General features: G+C 33.9%; 1 non-coding gene across 1 annotated transcript; it reads left to right on the top strand.

The window, feature by feature from the left end:
- The first annotated feature begins 5223 nt into the window (after positions 1 to 5223).
- On the top strand, positions 5224 to 5330 carry LOC114727084 (small nucleolar RNA R71). The gene has a single exon (XR_003738555.1). It is a non-coding gene; the product is annotated as a small nucleolar RNA R71 (small nucleolar RNA).
- Positions 5331 to 6305: the final 975 nt, after the last annotated feature.

Raw genomic sequence — 6305 nt, 5'->3', positions numbered from 1 at the left:
TGTATATTATAAGGCAGTGCATTGATAACTAAGTCGAGTCATTTAACACAAACATATGATATGAAAGAATGACTAGCACCAAAATCAAATATTGAATCACCGGGAAGTTATTAATAATGATCATACCTTAGATTATGTCTGGTGACTTCCCAGCCTCGTCCTGAGTGAAAGCAAACACTCGCCCTTGAAGTCGGATTCTCAGCTTCTCAGCATTCTGCAGACATTCCCTTAAAAGTGTTCAGGTTTACCACAGTAAAGCAGACGTTCTGTCCTGCCATACACAGCCTATCATTGTGGTTCTTGCCACAGATAGCGCATTTCTTACCCTTTTGTTAGTGGCTTCCCTTTTTGCCTTCTTGTTATCCAATTGCCTTTTCCTCTTCTTGTTAGTACTAGAAGGGACTTTGCCCTAATCCTTCTTCTCTCTCTTAGGAGTTGGTTTAGTTATTAAGTAATGGTTCAAGCTATTCAGTAATTCAACAAGCTTCAACTACCTTATTGAACTCCTCAAATTGTTTGGGAGCTATCATTTCTCTCAAGGACTACTTTAGTCCTCTGACCATTTTCTCAGTTGTCTCATCCTCCTAGTAATGTTGGTAACTAGAGTAGTGAGAGAGGCAAATAAGCTTTGCCAAGTATTCATCAAATGGTTCCTTATCTTGCTGCTTAAGGGTCAAGAGCTTCACTTCCCTCTCATCCTTAACTAACCTTAGAAAATATTTCTCATAGAACTGCTTGAAAAATACCTCCCACATCACTCTGGTATGTCGAGCTTTGAGTATTAGCTCAGTGTTCTTCCACTAGTGATTGGCATCCTTCTCAAGTTTATGGATCGCCATTTAGGCCTTCCATTTAGTTAGACAATCCAACACTTTGAAGATTTTCTATAAACGATTTATCCAATCTTCAGCTACCTAGACATCAAACACCCCATCAAATGAAGATGAATTGTGTTTGCAAAATTACATAATCCACTCTTAGATGCTATTAGGGTCTACTGTCGATATTGTCGGTCTAGGTGGCTACTCAGGTTCTTGAATTGCTGGTACTTCCTCCTTTGGTTGCCTAATGTTTAGGTTAGTCATTGCCACTGCTACCGCTACAGCTATCGTGGTGTCCTTCTCTTGCTCCTTGCGAGCTTGAGTCGTCTTCATTTTCTCAATCATCCTTTGTTATTGTTCTAAGCAATCTAGGATTACTTGTAAAGGGTCTGGAGGAACCTTGCATTATTTCCTAAGGGTCTCTCCAGTGATGTGTCCCTTCTAGTTTTAACTATTTCAATACCTATTCTAAATTATAAGAAAGGAATAAGGAAGTAAACATCATACTTGGATTTTATTCATCAAACATCATTCATGCATCACACAAAGCAGTAAAGTTTTCATATTTATATGCTGATTAGTTCATACATATCATATATGCTTCAACCATCTAACCTATTAAGGTCAACAGTACCCAAAATATTTCTATGTTAGCCTCCACGAGGATCCTTAACTGTCTACAAGAAATGGATAATAATAAAGTCTTTAAAGGTTTGAATCCAGTCCTCAACATTAGAACCAAGTATCTGATCTAATTGGAGTATCTCATGCAATAATCTAGGAGTGTCTAGAAGTATGTCTGTCATAGTCTGAAGCCAGTCCTTGGGGTCTAGATAAGGGTTGCCCTAACTATGGACTTGGTACAATAGCTTCACATCCAATAGGTAATCCAAATAAGTGATCAAATCCTAATCTACACCCTTCTTGATATGGCAACCCAAGTATCTCATCCTCTCTCTCAGCTGATCGTGGTTACGGATCTCAGGCTCTGATGGAGCTGGAACAAGTGCTACTAGTACTGGGGGTACAGTTTGTAAAGTACTAGGGCTTGCTATGTCACTCGGATGGATACCTGGAGTAATAGGCTGACTGGGCCAAGGAAAGTCAAACCTATAGGCTCTTTCAGGGTCAAGCAAACTAGTCACCAAAGTACTAGGTCTGGGTAGGTTCACTAGCTCCTTCCAAGTATAGCCCGTATGGTGTACCCAATGCTTTGAGTACACACTAGAGCCTATTGACGAGTATCATGGGCTAACATCCCCTAATATCCACTTCATTAGGTCCTCCTCCTACTTCAGATCATCTAGATTAGGTATATCTCCTTGGTTTACTGACAGCTCAGACTTAGAATCAAAATCCATAAGGTTTCCTGCAAAACTTACTAACATGTCAATTTCTCCTCAATTAACATATTAACTAATAGGCTAAACTAAGTAGAGTATTCTATCCTATGCCAGAACCTTTGCTTTGAAATCAAAAATATTACACCTTATTTCTATACTACCTTAGAGTCTATTTTATGTCAGTTCAAACCACTTTGGATGGCTATAGATTTAGAAAAAACGGATTTGGGATGTTACTACATAGGTACTGTTCATTTGGTAAATCTAGAATTTCTATTCAACTTTGAAAATTTATAATTAATTCTAAAAAAATTGAAACAGAGTGATTTCAAGTCCTACTGAAAGCTCTTTAATTGATCTTTAAACAAAAAATAATCTTAGGAACCAATTCGGTGTGAAAAAGTGCCAGTTTGGTACGGAAGTTTCTACTGTTCCATTAGTCAAAAACTTTTTCCACATTTCAAGCCATAACTTTGAAAAATCACCATAATTTGTACATATACCCAAATGGTACATTCTACCTATTAATTTGAAGCTTAACATGGGAACTATAATCATGACAAATTTAATAATTTAATACTAACAAAAGCTTAGTCAGATTATAGGCCCAAGATAACAGCTTAAATGATTACAGTATCCATGCATACATTTATTTACAATTGTCAAAAGTCAAGGGAGTTTCATAGATATACATGATTCTTTCAACATTTTCTTCTTCCTCCTGGATGGTTTAGCCCCTAGGAAAAATTAATTGCATTTGGAGGGAATGAGATTTCATTAAAATCCCAATAGCAAAATGAAATCAACCATAACATCAAACATGCACTATCATCAAGCATTTCAACATTTGCTATCATTAGGAAACTAATTCTTTCTCATACTTAAAACAATCTCTAACATGCAATAACCAAGGCATTCAATGTAAGGAGTAGCACTATAAACATTCATCATAGCTCAACCACATAATAGCAATAATCCATGCATCAACAATTAATGCAATATCAATATTAAAGTTAATTAAATCTTGCTACCTTGATCCAAGTGCTCTTTTGGTCTTTGTTCTTGCTCTTTTCTAGCACAAATGTCAAATCCTAAACATCACATTACAAAGAGGCAAACATGTTACAACTCAAACTACACAAGACTTATTGACAATACTTAACTAACCCTTAACTCTTAAATCCTTGAATTTTGGAGCTTTATTCCCTATAACCTAAAAACTATCCTTTTAGGTAAATCTTACATAATTTTTCATGTAGAATTCAAATATGAGCTTGGATTCATGAAAAGAAAATTCCTTCCCTTTCAAACAGTGTTAGCCAAATGGCATGATACAAGGTCCTAAATTCCTAACTTTAATTCTAATGTTTCCAAAGCTTGTTCTTTAGGTTTACCTTATACCACTTTCCATTTTAAACCCAATGGAAGCATCAAAACTCACAAAATCACATCCTAGGACATAAATTCCATATCATGCAATCTTTCAAATTTCAACACAATACCACTAGAAATAAGCCATAACCAACGTCTTTAACCTAGGTTCAACATCAAAATCATCCTCTCCTATTTCTAATAAATTTTGGCCAGCACCTCCCCTTAGGGGAATCAATATTTTTCAACCACCAAACCTAGGAATACAAAGCATAATACAAGGTAGAACATCAAACAAAACTTATATCGAAGCTTATGTGATCAAAGTAGATAGTTCTCCTTGATTGCAGTTCAAGAAAGAAATTGGCAAGAGTTCCCCCTAATTGGCCAAAAATGAGTGATTGTGAGGGAGGGAGATGGCTATTTATAAGCCAAACCTCAATTGTTTGCCATCCAAGATTACTTTAATTACAACAATTAGGTGTCAACTCCCTAATCAATCTTGCACCAATTTCCAATCTTAAAATAAATCCAATTGAAATTGATTTTTCAAAGTCAAAATCCTCTCCATACTTGGCTTGACAAGCGGCATCTTAATTGTCTCCATTCATAGCTTGACAAGCGGCAAAATGTGGGCTAAGTAAAATTCAAGTTCTTTTCACTTTATCAGTACATTTTGCATTGAAATTAATTTCTATTTCACAATTACAGTATCCTAGCCAGTTTAATTATTTTTTGTCAGGTTCATAATACATTCTTACCATTTTTCTCTTCCCAAAATGCTCTCCTTTGTTACCATCATAATTTTCTATCAATGGTAAAGAAAGAAAATTATTTTAATTTTTATAATGATTTATTTATGCGGGAAGACATCTCTAGAATTTTTGAACATTTATGGGGCTTCTTTCTACTTCATAATCTCTTATAATTCCCAAGGATACACTATGAATTTTTTGATATTTAATTATTCTTAAAAGTATTTATTTGAAATTTTCCAAATAAAAGTCGCAATTTGGCTTAATTAGCCCTTAAATTTCTTTATAATTTTTAAGGCTAATTTGGGAATAAAACTACTTATATACTGTTATATAATTCTCAATGCACAATATCCCTATTTTCCTCAATTTTCTAAGGCTTAAAAATATTTTCAATACTTAATTTTTGACCAATTTTTCTTAATTAGTCAAACTTTCATAATGACTGGAAATTCAATAATAATTATTTCTCATCATAATTTTGACTTTTTGAGACTAACATACTGTCCAGGGGGCTTTTCCCTATTTTTCACAATTATTCAATAATTTTTGGAATTTCAATATGTTTTCTAAAATTATATAAACTTGCCTGTAACTTTTGAAAATTATACTTTTGCCCTGACACTGTATTAAATTTAAGAGTTGTGTCATCTCATTTCTTCCTATGATTCAAGCCCTTAAGTGTCTAGGAACATTCTTTCTCTTATTTACCAAATTATTATATGTGACAATTGCCAACCTCCTACTCCATGTACATGGGGAGCATCTCTAACCCCAAATTGTTGATTATTTACAATCATCTTCTCTAATAGATCCCATGCACCTTGAGAGGTTAAGTCAATCAAAGAACCACCACCACCAATAGCATCAATGGTGGATTTTTGATGATCTAGCAACCTATCATAGAAATATTGAACCAAAAATGGTTAGGAAATTTGGTGATGTGGGCATTTAGCAAGTAAAGCTATGAACCTTGTCCAATATTCATAGAGACTTTCTCTAATCCCTTGTTGAACACTACAAATTTCCTTTCTCATCCTAGCTATCCTTAAAGCTGGGAAATATATTTCTGAGAATTACTTCTTCAATTGCTCCCATGAGAGCGTTGCAAAATGTTGAGGCAACATGTATAGCCATTCCTTGGCCATGCCTTCCATAGAAAACAAGAAGGCTCTACTTAGAACGTCACCTAGGTGAGCTCCTAGAGGCTTCATGGAAGAACAGATCATGTGAAGGTTTTAGAGATGCCTATGTAGGTCCTCACCTGTATTGCTATGAAACTAAGGTAAGGCTCTTATCAAGGTTCCTTTTAATTCAAAATTAGCATTAAAATTGTAAAAGCCATAAGGATTATAATCAACATTAGAAGAATTCATTTCTCTTATGCTTTGATGCCTGACATTATTAGCCGTACTATTTTTAGCTTGTTATGTCACATCTAGTAATATGATAATTAGGAATAAGAATATTCCTGAAAATTTAAGAGCCAAAAGAAATAAGGAGAAATAGAATAATTATAGTGGAAAATAAGTAGTATGATTTTTCAAGTCAATTATGAAATGTTCGATTAATTAAGAAAAATTGGTCAAGAATAATTATGAAAAATATTTTCAAGTCTCAAAAAATTAAGGAAAAAATAAGGACAATGTTCCTTGAGAATTATATGAGATTATATAATTGGTTTTAAGGCCAAATTGCCTTTAGAGAAATTACAAAGGAATTTAAGGTTGATTTAGCCTAATTTAAAGCCTTTTATTTGAAAAATTCCAAATAAAAATTTGGAAGGAGAATAAAATTCCAAGAAAATTCCTATGATTCCCCAAAGAATTATGAGAGATTATGGAATTAAAAGGAGACCTTCGAATATACAAGATTAATTCCTTGAAAAATTGAAAAAATCGCTAAAGAGAAGGAAATTAGTTTTTCTTTTTATTTAATTATTTGGAATTGGAATTTGAGACAAAGAGGGCATTTTAGAAAAATAAAAATGAGGAGAATAAATTATGGATCTGATA

The sequence above is a fragment of the Neltuma alba genome, unplaced genomic scaffold (genome assembly GCF_004799145.2).
Source record: "Neltuma alba isolate B1F8T4 unplaced genomic scaffold, ASM479914v2 tig00012442_pilon, whole genome shotgun sequence".
Lineage (NCBI taxonomy): Eukaryota > Viridiplantae > Streptophyta > Magnoliopsida > Fabales > Fabaceae > Neltuma > Neltuma alba.
The sequence above is the reverse complement of the archived record's forward strand: the minus strand, read 5'-3'. Positions and strand labels throughout refer to the sequence as shown.